This window comes from Carcharhinus amblyrhynchos, chromosome 7, assembly GCF_965287045.1.
Source record: "Carcharhinus amblyrhynchos chromosome 7, sCarAmb.v2.hapA, whole genome shotgun sequence".
In the NCBI taxonomy this organism is placed as follows: Eukaryota; Metazoa; Chordata; class Chondrichthyes; order Carcharhiniformes; family Carcharhinidae; genus Carcharhinus; species Carcharhinus amblyrhynchos.
The window spans coordinates 107,076,986-107,095,405 of record NC_137330.1 but is presented as its reverse complement, the minus strand read 5'-3'; the positions used below and the strand labels follow the sequence as shown (position 1 = coordinate 107,095,405).

The 18,420-nt window shown below is 45.2% G+C and overlaps 1 protein-coding gene across 3 annotated transcripts in view; it reads left to right on the top strand.

Moving 5' to 3' along the window:
- LOC145345188 (tyrosine-protein kinase Fyn) overlaps positions 1 to 18,420 on the top strand; it is a 282,549-nt gene that overhangs the window by 106,552 nt on the left and 157,577 nt on the right. For all 3 annotated transcript variants that reach the window (XM_080192923.1, XM_080192922.1, XM_080192924.1), the window contains exon 2: positions 5,412 to 5,470. The gene's annotated coding sequence lies outside the window, so the exon portion shown is untranslated. The remainder of the gene's footprint in view (positions 1 to 5,411; positions 5,471 to 18,420) is intronic.

Here is an 18,420-nt window from a genome sequence, read left to right as displayed (position 1 = left end):
GGCATTGAGTACAAGAGTTGCAGCCATATAAAACCTTGGTTAGGCTGCAATTGGAGTATTGCAGTTCTGGTCACCACACTACCAGAAGGATGTGGAAGCTTTGGAGAGAGTGCAAAGAAGGTTCACCGGGATGTTGCCTGGTCTCGATGGTGTTGACTATGAGGAGAGGTTGAATAAACTGGGATTGTTTTCACTGGAAAGATGGCGACTGTAGGGAGACCTGATAGAGGTCTACAAAATAATGAGAGGCATAGACAGGGTGGATAGTCAGAGGCTTTTCCCCAGAGTGGGAGTGTAAATTACATGGGGGCACGGGCTCAAGGTGAGAGGGGGAAAGTTTTTCATGCAGGGATTGGCGGGTGCCTGGAATGCGCTGCCAGAGGAGATGGTGGAAGCAGACACATTAGCAACATTTTAGAGTCACCCGGATGGGTACATGAATTGGGAGGGAATAGACGGATATGGACCAAGGAAGGGCAGAAGGTTCTTTCCCAGTTGGGCCACCAGTTGGCATAGGCTTGTCGGGCAGAAGGGCCTGTCCCTATGCGGCACGTTTCTGTGTTGTCTTTGTTCTATTTCAGCTCCCTACATTGGCCCTACTATCCTCCAGTAGACCTAGTGTCTGTTAACCTGCATTCGTCTACAGATAATTGGAGTGGATTGGTCTGCCTTTGAGTGGAGCTGAGTCTGAATTCTGAAAAAAAGCAAATGAAGAGATTGAAGTGTTTTCTAAGTTTGAGTTTGGTACCCTGAGTGAGTGCAAACGGAAATAGCCGAAACGAGAGAACACGCCTTCCCGGGTGGGATGGTGCTGATGAATGTCATCTTGATAATATTTTCTGTAACTTTCTTTCCCATCGCTGATGCCTGACTTTTGAAGCTATGGTTTTCTATAGTTGATTTCTTTGGGAGTCCCAGTTTCATTCATGGTTTGATAGCGTATCCAGTCATAGAATCCATACAGTGCAGAAGGAGGCCATTTGGCCCGTAGAGTTTGCACCAGTGACAATCCCACTCAGGCCTTATTCCCATAACCATATATATTTACTCTGCTAATCTCCTGACACTAGGGTCAATTTATCATGGCCAATTAACCTAACCTGCACATCTTTGGACTGTGGAAGGAAACCGAAGCACCCGGAGGAAACCCACGCAGATACGGAGAGAATGTGCAGACTCCACACAGACAGTGGCCTAAGTCGGGAATTGAACCCAGGTCCCTGGCGCTGTGAGGCAGCAGTGCTAACCACTGTGCCACCTTTAATCACAGCTCTGTCTCTTAATCGCTCCAGTGTGCAGGTACAGCAAATAATTAGGAAAGCTAATAGAATGTTCTCATTTATGGTGAGGGCAATTGATTTCAGAAGCGGGGTGGGAGGGGGTGGTTATGCTTCAATTGTTCTGGACACTGGTGACACCTGGAATACTGTGCACAGTATTGGTCTCCTAATTTAAGGAAGGTTGTCAATGTGTTGGAATTTATTCAGGGAAGGGTCATGACTAATCTCAGGAATGGATGAGTTGCCTTATGAGGAAAGGTTGGAGAGGTTAGTTTGTATCCACTGGAGTTTAGAAGAGTAAGAAAAAGTTAAAGTTTATTTATTAGTCACAGGTAAGGCTTATATTAACATCAATAAAGTTACTGTAAAATTCTTCATTCGCCACACTCCGCCTATTCAGGTCAAAGCACCTAACCAGCACATCTTTCAGACTGGGTGGAAACCGGAGCACCCGATGGAAACCCATGCAGACATGGGTAGAATGTGCAAACTGCGCACAGACAGTGACCCAAGCCAGGAATCGAACCCAGGTCCCTGGCACTGAGGCAGCAGTGCTAACCACTGTGCCACCGTGCCATCCACTGGTGACCTAATCAAAACCTTTATGATCCTGAAGGGTATTGGCAGGGTGGATGTGGAGAGACATGGTAGCAGTGGTTAGCACTGCTGCTTCACAATGCCAGGGACCCAGGTTCGTTTCCCAGCTTGGATCACTGTCTTTATGGAGTTTGTGCATTCTCCCTGTGTCTGCGTGGGTTTCCTCCAGGTGGTCCAGTTTCCTCCCACAGTCCAAAGATGTGTGAGTTAGGTGGATTGACCATGCTAAATTGTCTATTCGGGGGATTAGCAGGGTAAGTATTTGGAGTTGTGAGGGATAGGGTCTGAATGGGGTCATTGCCGATGTGGGCTTGATGGGCCAAATGGCCTCCTTCAGCACTGTCAGGATTCTATAAGATGGTTCCCCTTGTCAAAGCACCTAGAACTTGGGTCACTATTTAAAAATAAGGGGTCATCCATTTAAGATGATGAAAGAAATATTTTGCTCTGAGGGGGTGAGCCTCTGGAACTCTCTTCCTCAAAAAGCCATGGAGGCAGAGTCTTTGAATATATTTTCAAAGCAGAGCTAAATAGATCCTTGATTAACAAGGGATGAAACGTTAACGGGATAGGCAGGAATGTGGGGTTGAGATTACGATCAGATCAACCATGATCTTATTGAATGGCGGAACAGGCTGGAGAAGCTGATTGGCCTCCATTGCTCCTAATTCATATGTTCATTCTTGTTGTCAACCAATCTGCCTGGAGAAGGCATGACTTGGATTCTGTTGGGAAGGAGGGGAAAAGGACATACTCAATCCAAGGTGAAGAGCTGTTCCACACTCTGGTGCTTAGATTGTGAGCCGCTGAGACACCAGCTATCACAATCATTGGCAATGGCAAAGTGGTGTATGGAGGGACAATCACTAAAAGTTCAACAAAATCCTACTTTATTTTGTTGTCCTGAACCTGAAGTCTGTGTTTCCCTGTTGTTGAGGAGGGAAGTTAAAGAGCAGCTATATAAATGTTGGTGAGGCCACACCTGGAGTACTGTGTACAATTTTGGTCTCCTTACTTGAGAAAGGATATACTGGCACTGGAGGGGGTGCAGAGGAGATTCACCAGGTTGATTCCGGAGTTGAGAGGGTTGGCTTATGAGGAGAGACTGAGTAGACTGGGGCCATGCTCATTGGAATTCAGAAGAATGAGGGGAGATCTTATAGAAAGATTATGAAGGGAATAGATAAGATAGAAGCAGGGAAGTTTCCACTGGCAGGTGAAACTAGAACTAGGGGGCATGGCCTCAAAATAAGGGGGAGCAGATTTAGGACCGAGTTGAGGAGGAACTTCTTCACACAAAGGGTTGTGAATCACCCTTTGCGTGAAGAAGTTCCTCCTCAACTCCCTGCCCGGTGAAGCAGTTGAGGCTACGTCGTTGAATGTTTTTAAGGCAAGGATAGATACATTTCTGAACAGTAAAGGACTTAAGAGTTATGGTGAAATGAAGGATAAGTGGGGCTGAGTCCATGAAAAGATCAGCCATGATCTTATTGAATGGCAGAGCAGGCTGAAGGGGCCAGATGGCCTAAGCCTGCTCCTAGTTCTTATGTTCTTAATTGTCATTTATTTGTACTCTGTTGTGCATTTAACTCCAGTTTCTAGCATCAAAAGCAAGGTCCAAAACTGTACATCAGCTTGCTCAGTTGGGGTTCTCCTGTTAGCTCTGCTGGGCAACATCAATTCAATTCAAGAGAAGGATCAGCCCATCTGCAGGGCGTGCATTGGTACTGTCACTGGGCTAGTAATCCAAAGACCCAGGTAAATGCTCTGGGGACAAAGAAAATAGGTGCAGGAGTAGGCCATTCAGCCCTTCGAGCCTGCATCATTCAATATCATCATGGCTAATCATGCACTTTCAGTATCCCACTCCCGCTTTCTCTCCATATCCCTTACTCCCATTAGCTGCAAGGATCACGTCCAACTCCCTCTTGAACATATCTACCAAACTGGCCCCAACAACTCTCTGTGGTAGAGAATTCCACAGGATCACAACTCTCTGAGTGAAGAAGTTCTTCTTAATCTCAGTCCGGAATGGCTTACCCCTTTATCCTTAGACTGTGACCCCTAGTTCTTGACTTTTCCAACATTGGGAACATTCTTCCCATATCCAGCCTGTCCAGTCCCATCAGGACTTTCTATGCTTCTACGAGATTTCCTCTCATTCTGAATTCCAGTGAGTACAAGCCCAGTCGATCCAGTCTCTCTTCATATGTCAGTCCTGCCATTCTAGGAATCAGTCTGGTGAACCTTTTCTGGACTCCTGCAATAGCAAGAGTGTCCTTCCTTAGCCTAAGAGACCAAAACTGCACACAATACTCAAGGTATGGCCTCATCAAGGCCCTGGTATAACTGCAGCAAGACATCTTTTATTGCGATACTCAAATCCCCTTGCTCTGAAGGACTGCATGCTATTGGCTTTCCTCACCACCTGCTGTACCTGCATGCCAACCTTCAGCAACTGTTTCACCACAAACCTGGCTTTGAATCCCACCATGGCAGATAGTGAAATTTGAATTCAGTTAAAAATCTGACATTGAGAACCTCTTGATGATCAAAAAACCATTGTCGCTTGTCGGAAAATCTCATCTGGTTGGCACAGTGGTTAACACTGCTGCCTCACAGTGCTAGGGACCTGCGTTCGATTGCCAGCTTGGGCTGTCTGTGTGGAGTTTGCATGTTCTCCCCGTGTCAGCATGGGTTTCCTTCGGGTGCTCTGCTTTCCTCCCACAGTCGAAAGATGCGTGGGTTAGTTGTATTGGCCATGCTAAATTCTCCTGCTGTGTACCCAAACAGTTGCCGGAGTGTGGTGATTAGAGGATTTTCACAGTAACTTCATTGCAGCATTAATGTAAGCCTACTTGTGACTAATAAATAAACTTTTAATGTCCTTTAGGGAAGGAAATCTGCCATCCTTATCTGGTCTGGCCTACATGTGACTCCAGAGTCACAGCAACATGGTTGACTCTTAAATGCTGGGATGGGACATTTTTAAAAACCTCCAACGTTGAATTCCCCTTTTTGTGCAAGCCTCAGTTCTACAGATGTGGCCCGGAAGCGAACACGTGGTTTATAAAGGGGGAATATAAAAGCGGCAGTGATGAGCCAATGTGTTGTTGGGGAACGTCATGGTTTCCGTTCACTGACCTCTGGAACACTGGAGTCAGTCAAGAGGGTTGTGAATGTAAGCTTTTTTCTGAATGACTGACTGAACCCTGGCAGTGAGCTGACTGCTGAACTGCGGCCAACACCATGGAGGATCCTCGTTACCTTCTGCCTCGTCCACGTGAATGCTGCCTACATTCCACCTCCTGGCAGTACCTGCTCTGCTGTGACCAATCTGGTAAAAGCCCCCCGAGTCTGCCCTCAATCCCCTAGTGATTCAATGCAGATGAGTGCAGACAGCTGTGTTTCTAGCTTTCTTGTATTAGCCGAGTCCAGGATTGATCACTGTAACCAGAATCTTTTCTTTGTAAAATTCTTGAGCAATATCATTTTTCACTGGGATTCATATTATGTCCTCTCCCTCTCCTACAGGTTTTCCATCATCCTTGCATGTGAAGCGATGTAAAATCCTGAATGGTGGAGGTCGCTTGGTAAGTGATGGTGTGTTCTGGTACTGCTGTATGACTGCTGAGTATTGATGAGACGGTTATGCAGTTTTATTTTGTTTTGCCCCAGTATGTAATTTTATCGCATTTTCAGGGTTGTGATTCATTTCTTCTTGCTGTTGATTTTTGATTTATTTTTCTTCAACGCGCATCCAAAATAAAGGATGTTAATGTTGGTGAATGGGATCCCCTCGTTAATGTCAAGGACCTTAGTGTGTTCTGACAGGGCAGTTTCCAGTCCGCTGCAACAGCAGGATTGATCTCTCGTTCTTTTCCCCCCTCCCACCCACTAATGTGCCTCAGTCTCGCCAGGGATCCTCCCACTGCATCAGTGCGGGAAGTGAAGATGTTACGCAATATACCCCTGCAGCCTCTGCAAATTTCAGAGCTGGCTGAACTGATTTGATTTATTATTGTCACATGTATTAACATACAGTGAAAGGTATAGTTTCTTGCGCACCTGTACCATTCATACTGTACATAGAGAAGGAAAGGAGAGAGTGCAGAATGAAGTATTACAGTCCAGGTATGTGTGTACATACTCGTGTTATTGGATCTTTTACACCCACCTAAAGATCAGTAGGTTAACATCTTAGCCAAATGACAGCACCTCCAACAATGCAGCACTCCCTCTGTGCTGCACCAAAGTTAAAAAGTCTGACAACACCAGGTTTTAGTCCAACCGATTTATTTGATAATAGACTCACAAGCTTTCGGGGTTAGCCCCTTCGTCAGGTGAATGGAGAGCTCTCCATTCACCTGACGAAGGGGCTAACCCCGAAAGCTTGTGAGTCTATTATCAAATAAATCGGTTGGACTAAAACCTGGTGTTGTCAGACTTTTTATTGTGTTTACGCCAGTCCAACGCTGGCATACCCACATCTGCACCAAAGTGTCAGCCTAGATTACATGGCGTTTGGGCCCGTGATCTTTCACAGAAGCCACCTGTGGGTAGCATTAGCCTTTTAACTTTACAGCGGAATCCAATGTCAGTAATGATCTCCTAGATTTTTTAAAAACATGGTATTTCCTTAATCTGAAAATATAATGTTTTTTATTCATTCATGGGACATGGGCTAGGCCAGCATTTATTGCCCATCCCTAGTTGCCTTTGGAGGGCAGTTGTGTGGCATATTGCTGTGGCTCTGGAGTCACATGTAGACCAGACCAGGTAAGGACGGCAGATCTCTTTCCCTAAAGGACATTAGTGAGCCAGATGGGTTTTTCTAACAATCAATAATGGTTTCATAGTCAGTAGACTTTTAATTCCAGATATTTTTTTATTACCATGGTGGGATTCGAACCGTGGTCCCCAGAACATTAGCCGAGTTCCTGGATTAATTGTCTAGCATTAATACATAGAACATTACAGCGCAGTACAGGCCCTTCGGCCCTCAATGTTGCGCCGACCAGTGGAACGAATCTAATGACCCTCTAACCTAAACTATTCCAATGCTATCCATATGCCTATCCACTGACCATTTGAACGCCCTTAAAGTTGGCAACTACCACTAGGCCATCGCCTTTTCTTTCCTTGGAGAGGGGTAGGAAGAAATAAATAGTGTTATGCAGAAATAATTGGCAAGAATTCTTCCTTCACCTCACACCAGATTAATGAACGATTGCATAGTAATGGAAGAGCCAGAGTGATCAAAACCTGATCTAATGTTACGTTCAGTTTGAGGGTGAGAAACTTGGGTCTGAACTTAATGTCTTACATTTAAATGTATTCAAAAAGATCTGAAGATAAAAGTTGGCTGAAGTAGACTGGAAGATAGGTTAACAAACAGAGAGATAAATGTCTAATATTCATAATTCTGAACAAAGATATTCCATTGAGAATGACTCAAGGAGAGCCATTGCCCCAGTTGAGGCAGCACGGTGGCACAGTGGTTAGTACTACTGCCTCACTGCCCTAGGAACCCGGATTCAATTCCTTCCTTGGGTCACTGTCTGTGTGGAGTTTGCACGTTCTCCCCGTGTCTGTGTGGGTTTCCTCCGGATGCTGCGGTTTCCTCCCACAGTCCATAGTGCAGATTAGGTTGATTGGCCATGCTAAATTGAGTATAGCGTCGAGTTTAGCAGGGTAAATATGTGGGGTAACTGCAATAGAGCCTGGGTGGGATTTTGGTTAGTGAAGGCTCAATGGACAGAATCTGCACTGTAGGGATTCTGAGAAGGTTGAACTGCCTGCAGCTAGCTAAGGAAGTTCAGAACGGTATCAAATTGATAGAAAAGGTGTACAAAGCTGCAAAGTTTTGTTATCCAGAAGTTTGGGAAAAGATCAGAAACCAACCAACACTAAAGAACAGATATATAAGGAGGGAGAAATTAGGATACAAGTATAAATTAGCAAGCAATATAAAAACAGCAAGAATTTGTCAAAGTATATAAATAGGAAGAGAGTCACTTAAGTAAACATTGGATGAGACTGGGGGAATTAATAATGGGGAACAAAGGAATGGCAGAGAATTTGAACAAGTACTTTGTATCTGTCTTCAGAGTAAACAGCACGAAAAGACATCTCACGGATAGTAGAAAATCAAGGAAAAAGAGGGTGGATGGAACTTAAGTTAACCATGATCATTGGAGGAAACAGTGTTATTGAGGCTGACAGGCCACTGGACCTGATGGCCTGCATCTCAGGGTGAGAGAATTTTACTGGCACGCCAGCCCCGAGGTTCGCAGAACAGCATTCTCCATTGGCCTCGGGCAGGATCTTACAAACCTTAGATGGGCAAGGTGGTAAAATTCCAGCAAGTGGATGCATTGGCTGTAATCTTCCAAAATTCCCTAGGTTCTATAAAGGCCACAGCTGACTGGAAAACTGGCAAATGTAACACCACTGCTCGAGAAATGAGGGAGACACAAAGCAAGGAACTGTGTAGGCCATTTATTCTCGTATCTATTGTTGGGAAATGCTGGAATTCATTATTCAGGAAGTAGTAGTAAAAAAAATCATACCATCAAGCAGTCTTGACATGGTATTATAAAAGAGAAATTGTGTTTGACAAACTTTTATTATTGTTCTTTTGAGGAAGTGACTAGCAGAGTGGATAGAGGGGAACCCGTAGATGTAGTGTATTTGGAGTTCCAAAAGACACTAAATTACTGCACCAGATAAAAGTTCATGGTGTTTGGGGCGATTATATCAGCGTGGTTAGAGGATTGGCTAACTGACAGGAAACAGTCAAGATAAATGAGCAATTTTCACAAGGGGGTAGTGGTAATATCACTGGACTAGTCCTCCAGAGGCCCAGGCTAATGCTGTGACAACGTGGGTTCAAATCCCCCCACGGCAGCTAGTGGAATTTAGATTCAACTAATTGATAATTCTGGAAGTTAAAACTAGTCTCCCACTAGAATGCCCATCTAGGACATTAATGCACTTAAGGACAGCGATTTCCTTCCCTAGTCTGGTCTGATATGCGTGTTGATTCTTAAATGCCCCTCTGAAATGCTCTGGCAAGCCACTCAGTTCAAAGGCAATTGGGGATGAGTCATAAATGTTGGTGTTGCCAGCGATGCCCACATCCTATGAAAGGATTTAAAAAGCTGCAAATGCTTGACCTCAACTATTTGCAATCTAAGTTAATGACTTGGATGATGTAAAATAGTCAAATTTTGTGATATAAAAATTTCTGGGCAGCACAGTAGTTAGCACTGCTGCCTCATAGCACTAAGGACCCAGGTTCGATTCCTGGCTTGGGTCACTGTCGGTGTGGAGTTTGCAAGTTCTGCCTGTGTCTGCGTGGGTTTCCTCCGAGTGCTCCCACAATCCAAAGATGTGCGGATTAGGTTGATTGGCCATGCTCAATTGCCCCTTAGTGTCAGGGGGATGAGCAGGGTAAATGCATGGGGTTACAAGATAGAGCCTCGGTGGGATTGCTGTCAGTGCAGACTCGATGGGCCGAATGGCATCTTTCTGCACTATAGGAATTGTATGAACTGGGCAAGTCTTATTGCACCCATCCAGACATTTGCTAAGATCATTGTGTACAGTACCCCTTATTAAAGGAGGGTCATGCTTGCACTGGAGGCACTTCAGAGAAGAATCACTAGGCTGATTCCTGGGTTGAATGGGATATTTGTTGCAGAAGGGTTGAACAAGTTGGGCCTGTGCGCATTGGAGTTTAGAAGAATGATAAGTGATCTTATCGAAACGCACAAGATCCTGAAGGGGATTGACAGGGTAGACGCTGAGATGTTTCCCCTCATGGGACACATCTCAAGTTAGGAGGCACAGTTTAGAAATAGTGTCTCCCGTTTAAGAAGGGTATGAGGAGGGTTCTTTTGTCATAGAAGACTGTTAATCTTTGGAATTCTCTCCATCAGCTAATGTTGGTGGATGGGCCTGTGAATATGTGCATAGCTTAGCTAGATTTTTGATATGAGGGAACCGAGGGTTATGGGGGGATGGGCCGAGGAGCGGAGGTAAGGTCACAATCCAATCAGCCATAATCTTACTGAACAACGGATTGGGCTTGAGAAGCCAAGCGGCCTCATCCCACTCCAATTTGACATTATTCCTAATTCCCAAAGTCACAATTTCTGAGGCTACAAAGTGCTCAGATCAAACAAAATGGACTTCCAGAAACAAGCCCGTGTTCATATATAACTTCGCTAGAACTTGGCACTCACCAGGAAAACACAACCAATGGGTTACCAGCTAACTTGTTAAATGGGGCTTTTCTCTTCCCTGACAGGTTTGCTGCTGATTTATGCCCTCATTTCTCTGCTGGTTAGCCATCCCATAAACAGAGTACCATATCTGTTTCTGCAACTGGTTGACTTGACTTGGCCCTGCATTATTACTGTGTACAGGATCAGACCCACATAGTTAAATGTTGTATCATGCAATCGTTACTGTGCCTGTAATAGAATCATAGAATCCTACAGTGCAGAAGGAGGGCATTTGGCCCATCAAGTCTGCACTAACAACAATCCTACCCAGGTCCCATCCACATAACCCCTTGCATTTACCCTAACTAGTCGCCCTGACACTAAGGATTAATTTAGCATGGCCAATTCACCTAACCTGCACATCTTTAGACTGTGGGAGGAATCCGGAGGAAGCCCACGCAGACACGGGGAGAATGTGCAAACTTCGAACAGACAGTGACCCGAGCTGGGAATTGAACCTGGGTCCCTGGTGCTGTGAGGTATCAGTGCGAACCACTATGTTGTTCTGGCAAGTTATATGCTGCAACCCGAGATTTGAACCCGTGACCATCAGATCTTCAGTCTAATGCTCTCCCGACTGAGCTATTTTGGCTGATGTGGCCAATTCCTGCTAATAAAATGGGAATTATCTCAGTTATTATCCTAAAGAGGATGTCACTGCTTTCTGCTCAGCAAGTGTGATTGATTTGGTACTGCTTGCAACATATATTGTGCAGCAAACAGCAGCTGTCTGGAAAAATTCGAGTGAGTTGCACGAAGAGCAGCATGGTTTAAAATTTATTTATCAGTGTCACGAATAGGCTTACGTTAACACTGCAATGAAGTCACTATGAAAATCCCCTTGTCGCCACACTCTGCTACCTGTTCGGGTAACACTGAGGGAGAATTCCGCATGGTGACACAGTGGATAGCACTGCTGCCTTACAGCATTGAGGATCCGGAGTTGGATTCCAGCCCTGGGTGTCTGTGTGGAGTCTGCACATTCTCCCTGTGCCTGCATGGGTTTCCTCTGGGTGCTCCTGTTTCCTCCCACACTCCAAAGATGGGCAGGTTAAATGGATTGGCCGTGCTAAATTACCCCTTAGTGTCCCAAAATTAGGGGATTAGTGGGGTAAATGTGTGGGGTTACAGGGATAGGGTGGGGAAACTTGGACAAGATGCACTGTTGGAGTGTTGGTGCAGACCGGATGGGCTGAATGGCCTCCTTCTGCACTGTAGGAATTCTAAGAGTTTGGCCCTGAATATTTGACGAGTGTATGAAATGCAAATTCCCAATTTGAATGTTACTTTTAAAATTTGCAGTAAATGATTAATTTCATTCCCCCCCACGCTCACACTTTTTTGTTCTGTATTGAAGCTAGCTATAAATGCCAGTCTATAATCCTTTCTTCCTTCAGCCTAGGAAATTGGGTTGGCAATGTGCTACAAACTCAGTAATATCTTGCAGCAAGTTGGCAGGAAATGGAATCGTGGTGTTCAGAGTTGTTCTCTTTGCGTTTTGCATGGAGATGGTTTTGAGTAGATTAACAAGTTTATTCTCTGAGCTGCAGTATAAAGTGGATGCTGTTTTTTTTCACCCAAAATGAAGTCTGGACTGCATATTGAATGAGTTAAATTTTAGTAATGAAGGAAGGAGTTTAAGCTTAAGCGCTCATCAAAAAGAACATTTGAAGAATTTGAGAGTGTTTGAAAAATCTTGCCTAAAGGAAAGCCAGGTTAATGGAGCTAAAGTTTCCTGTATCAGGGAAGAGGATTGAGAAAAGCATGATCCAGATGTAATCTGGTTATTCAACAGGCAACATGAGATCAAAATCGCTCAGCATTAAGAGATTAGACTAATTTGCTTCTTTAGCAGAGAAGTGGATGCAGGTTCGATACATGAGCCGGAATTTCACCGGCACCCCTGCCCTGGAATCAGGCTGGGCAAGACGCGCAGAATGGCATTCTCCGTTGGCCTCGGGCGGGATCTTATGAGATTCGGGCAAGCGTGCTGGTAAAATTCCAGCTATAGAATAATAGGCCAGAATGTTGGGGGGCTGTTCACACTGATGGGATTTTCCCATCCTGCTGCAGTGAACAGAGACTTGGCTGGATACCAAATTCTCAAACTTTGCTGCAGTGGGAGTGTGGCGTTAAAAGATGGTAAGATTGCACCCATAGAATCGTACAAAGGTTCTTCGGCCCATCGAATCCCGCATCAACAATAATTACCGCTGAGGTTGCTCTAATCCCATTTTCCTGCACTTGTTCCATATCCTTGAATGTTTCAAGTGCTCATCCAAATACTTGTTAAAGGTAGTAAGGTTTCTGTCCTCCAGCACCAACATGGGCAGTGCATTCCAGATTCCCACCACACCGAGTGGAAAAGAATTGTCTCAAATCCCCTCTGAATCTCCTGCCCCTTAACCTAAAACTATACCCCCCTCCCCCCCCCCCCGTGATTGACCCCTCAACCAAAGGGACGTGCTGCTCCCAATTCACCTATCCATGCCCCTCATCATCTTACACTTCTCAATCATGTCCCCCCTTCAGTCTCCTCGGCTCGAAAGAAAACAACCCTTGCCTCTCCTTATAGCTCAGATGCTCCATCCCAGGCAACATCCTGGTGAATCTCCTCTGTATTCCCTTTACTGCATGTCTGCTCGTGGATAGGTGTAATAAGTCCTCTGAGGCAGAAGTCCCTTCACCAAAATCCTTTATTTACAAGTCTGACAACAGTAATGAGAGTGCTTTCCATTGGCAGTCTACACTGAAAGTCCCAGAGGAACTGGCACTCCTGGTTCAGTACAAAGCAAGAGGTTCCCTGACTGACCCATCAATTAGGCCCTTAATCAGGGAGTTCATATTCTAACTGGCCCACCTGATTAAAGTTAATAGGTTAAAGCCTACAAGAATATTAATAGCATGCATAATTGTTATGTACACTGGTTGCTGTACTATGAAACCATGGATTTTGATTTGATTTATTATTGTCGCATGTATTTACAGTGAAATGTATTATTTCTTGCGTGCTATACAAACAAAACATACTGTTCATAGAGAAGGAAAGGAGATGGTGCAAAATGTAGTGTTACAGTCATAGCGAGGGTGCAGAGAAAGATCAACTGAATGCGAGGTAAGTCCATTCAAAAGTCTGACAGCAGCAGGGAAGGTCCAGGCTCCAAAGAATCGCCAAATCTATAAGAAATTGAATTAAAGCATTATTAGAGAGTTTAAAAGAGGAGAAAGTTTTAGAAGCATAGAATTAGAAGGTGTGCTGGGCATAGCTTGCAAGAAGTCACCGTGCTCTGGCGCCTTCTTGGATACCATGAGCTGCTTTGGTTCAGTTGGCATAAGATTGAATTTATCCTCAAAGTCCATTTGTGTGTCAGGGTGATGCTTTGGGGATTATTCATCTTGGCAGGTTTGCTGTGTGGTTTGTGCCTTCCTGAAAGGAGATGCAAACCGAGGGGAAAGCAGATTAGGAGAAGTCCAGACAGTCTGCCCCGACTCTTTCCCACGGTTGCAGTGTAACTTCTGGGGGATTTTCACAGTGACATCATTGCAGCGTTAATGTAAGCCTACTTGTGACTAATAAATAAAATTTATTTTAAATTCTGCATGCCTTTCTGCCCTTCTATCCTGCTCCTCCTACCCTTCAACCACATTCCCCTGGGAGAGGTGGAAAATCCATAGACTAGCTTGGAAGGAAGAGTCTGGGGAAATTCATCCCCCTTTCCTGATGGTTGTCAAATAATTTAATAGAATCATACTCCTACAGTGCAGGAGGAGGCCATTTGGCTCATTATGCCTGCACTGACAACAATCCCACCCAGGCCCTATCCCCATAACCCCACATTATCAGCCCTGTTAAACCCCCTGACACGAAGGGTTAATTTAGCATGGCCAATCAACCTAACCTGCACATCTTGGGTGGAAACCGGAGCAGACACGGGGAGAATGTGCAAAGTCCACACAGACAATGGCCCAAGCCAGGATTTGAACCCTGGTCCCCAGCACCATGAGGCAGCAGTGCTAACCACTGTGCCACCATGCTGTCCAGTTTTTTTGAGTTTTTCTTTTACTCTGTGTAGTAGCTAGCCCCTTTAAGGAGCATGCATTGAAAGGGTCATATGACTCCCGATTGCCCAATGGGGGAAGGAGCGCGGAGATCTGGGGGTAGAGCGCGGGCTTTTGCAGCCAGATTGACCCTAGAACTGCGAGTGATCCCATTGATAGCACTCTGTATAGAGTTAGAAACAGCTCAGTGGTGCTCACCAATTATTGCATTTATTGCGACTAAGAACACTGCTGTAAGCTGTTATTGGTAGAAGGCATTCCTGTTTATTTACAGATACGTATGTACATCTTGGTGCCTTACACGAGGTTTGAGGTCGTGCTTCCCCTGAGATCTCAGTTGCTTAATCATGTGTAGCTGTAACACAGGGACCTAAGTTACATCAATATCAGGGGCCCCTGAAAACCCTTCACACTACAATATCCCCTTCTGAACTTGTATGTAAGGATCACAGCTCTGTGATGAGGATAAGATTGAGTTGCTCAATATTATGTTTATTGCTGTATTAATATGAGGAGAGGTGCCCATCTGGTTCATTAATGTCCTTTAGGGAAGGACAGGGTGGATAGTCAGAGGCTTTTCCCCAGTGTGGCAGTGTCAATTACAAGGGGGCAAAGGTTCAAGGTGAGAGGGGGAAAGTTAAAGGGAGATGTGAGGGGGAAGCTTTTCACACAGAGTGATAGGTGCCTGGAATGTGTGCGAAAGGAGGTGGTGGAAGCAAGCATGTTGACAACATTTAAGAGGCATCTTGATGGGTACATGAATAGGGAGGGAATAGAGGGATATGGACTGAGTAAGGGCAGAAGGTTTTTTTTTAGTTTAGTTCGGGCATCATGAACGGCACAGGTTTGGTGGGCCGAAGGGCCTGTTCCTGTGCTGTACTTTTCTTTGTTCTTTGCTGTAGCCCTGGGGATACATACAATGTGGTTGACTCTTAAATGCCCTCTGACCTTATTAAGGTCTTTTAGTTGCATTTCCTCTGGTAATTGGCATGGGCTGGTGGTGGGCGGAAGGAAAGATGTGCAGCAAAGGGGTCAGACCAGGGAGATTCCCAAGCAGTTGGCAGGTTGGAAAGGCCTGTCAGTGGGAATTGGGAAATAGGGTCGGAGTAGGGGGACAATGAATGCGGGATATGAAGCTGCAGGATGGAGGCAAGAGAGATCTCTGATGGCGTCTGGGAGGAGGGAAGAGGCTGCAAGGTCTGTATCACCTGATCTGCCAGGTGTTTGCACATGTATTCTTCCTACAAGACCATAAGATATCGGAGCAGAATGAGGCCATTTGGCCCATCAATCTATTCTGCCATTCAATCATGGTTGATATGTTTCTCAACCCCATTCTTTTTTCAAAAGTAAAGCTTGTTTATTAGTCACAAGTATGCCTTGCATTCACACTGCAATGAAGTTACTGTGAAAATCCCCTAGTCACCACACATCAGCGCCTGTTCGGGTCAATGCACCTAACCAGGATGTCTTTCAGAATTTGGGAGGAAACCGGAGCACCTGGAGGAAACCCACATAGACACAGGGAGAACATGCAAACTCCAGACAGACAGCGACCCAAACCGCGAATGGAACCCAAGTCCGTGGTGCTGAGAGGCAGCAGTACTAACCACTGTGCCACTCCAGGGCATGGCCTTTTCCCCATAACCTTTGATCCCCTTATTAATCAAGAACTTATCTATCTCTGTTTAAAGACACTCTATGACCTTGCCTCCTCCGTGCCAATGAATTGCACACATTCACCACCCTCTCGCTGAAGAAATCCCTCCTCGATTCTAAAGGGTCATCCTTTTATTCTGAGGCTGTGCCCTCGGATCCTAGTCTGTCCGACTAATGGAAAATCTTCCCCATATCTATTCTATCTGAGCCTTTCAGTTTTCTAAGTTTCAACTATACCCCCCTTTATCCTTCCAGACTCCATCGAGTATTGACCTAGATTCCTCAAACGCTCCTCATGCATCACATTTAACTCTTTCACCTCCTCCCTCACTCCCCAGCCTGATTGGTCCTCTCCTGGTTGATATCAGTTTCTTTCTCCTCATTGGCTGCCTGAACATTTCCCAAACATTTCCTGTTTAAATTTGTGGTTTTCATGCGTTGCTTACGCCGATAGTTCACCTGATTCCCAAGCATTGCTATAAAATGGCTGTCACGGTGCCACAATGGTCAGCACTACTGCCTCACAGGATCCCAGGTTTGACTCCTGTCTTGGGTCACCATCTGTGCTGAGCCTGCACATTCCCCCCGTGTCTACGTGGGTTTCCTATGGGTGTTCCGGTTTCCTCCCACAATCCGAAAGACTTGCTGGCTAGGTGCATTGGCTAAATTCTCCCTCAGTGTACCGAAACAGGTGCTGGAGTGTGGCGACTAGGGGATTTTCATGGTAACTTCATTGCAGTGTTAATGTAAGCCTACTTGTGACACTAATAAATGAGCACAAACCCACACCAGCATTGACTCATGTCAGCTACAGCTCTCTCCAACTCTTACAGATGCACCATAGAAAGCATTCTTTCCGGTCGTGTCGCAGCTTGGTATGGCTCCTGCTCTGTTCAAGACCACAAAGAACAACAAAAGATCATGAATGTAGCCCAAACAATCTCACAAACCAGCCTCCCATCCATTGACTCTGCCTACACTTCCCATTACCTCGGCAAAGCAGCCAGCATAATTAAGGATCCCTCAGACATTCTCTGTCCCACTTCCTTCTGTTGGGAAAAAGACACAAAAGCCTGAGGTCATGTACCAACCAACTCAATTATAGCTTCTTCTCTGCTGCTGTCAGACTTTTGAATGAACTTATGTCATGTTAAGTTGATCTTTCTCTCCACTCTAGCTATGACCGTAACACTACATTCTGTACTGTCTCCTTTCTTTCTCTATGAACGGTATGCTTTGTCTGTATAGTGTGCAAGAAACAATACTTTTCACTGTATATTAATACGTGTGACCATAATAAATCAAATCAACAGGAGGAAACTTCCTAAGCTCCATCGCATACAGAGGAAACCTTCTGCTGGTGTGACTAATGTCGGGCTAAAGCGCGCCTCAGTGTAGGAGTTGACACTTTTGGCCAAGGGCTGTCAAGTGATCCGATGTGTGGAGCCACGAATAGCAAAGGCGTCATCTTGCCCACTTTGTATGAGGTGGGGTTGAACTGAGAGACTGTTGGAGACATCCACGTGTCCGACCAAATTACACACAAACTACCGAGACTGGAACTAACCCGAGGGAATCGTATGACATCGGGGGAGGGGGGAGAGCATGCAGCAGCCTGGTGTAGATGTTTGATCTGAATTGTCATCTTGTTATCCTAGCTTTATATAACATTACATTTTTATGAACACTACAGCCCTGAAGGAGAGGAATCTCTGGAAGTTGCAGTTCCATCCACTTCCGTTGCTAGACTCAAAAACATTCCATCAGCATTTGTGAACTTCTAAATTTGATCTCTGAAATGTTAACCATTCTGGATGGCTCCAATCTAATTTTTTTTTATTAATCTGATGTCCATGTTGAAAAATCCCACGGTTAGGGCATTCCCAATTATTCATGGTTAATACCCAAAAGTAAGAATGAATTTCTCTCCATAATGATCTTCTTTCTACATTGGCTGGCGAGGGGTTGGGTGGGTGGGTGGGAGACGGGGGAGGGGGCGCTGCTGGTACTGTCTTGTGGCAATGTTGGCTTGTGGGCACCCTGCAGCGGTCACTGTTCTTTCATCAGGTCACTCTTTAGGTGTAAGCCTGATCATCGGGTAGTCAGCACCGTGACCACGAGGGAATAGAATATCTCGACAGCCAGAACGGCTGAAGTTATCCAGCTCGGCACAATGGGGATTGATTCTGGTTAACTTGTATAAATTAGTCCCACAGCAACATGTGACATGGCCAGCGGAGTTGGCAAAGTCGGGTTTGATTTCTAAATCCATGCAAGTGATTCTTTTTTTAAAAGAGCAAGATCCTTTGATGGATTTTATCTTTAGTTGCCGTTCAGTGGAGCGAACAGCTTTCAATCTCATTTTTAAAAATACCACGGCTGCCCTGTTATTTTCATTTGCAGCTAGTTTCGGTGGTGGGGGGTTGGGGTCGGGGGCAAGATATTGAGAGCACATTCAGAAAGGCCAATGTTTAAACACATTGGGTGATCTGTTAGTTTGATTTAATCCTCCCACTTTTCATGAGTTCTTATAA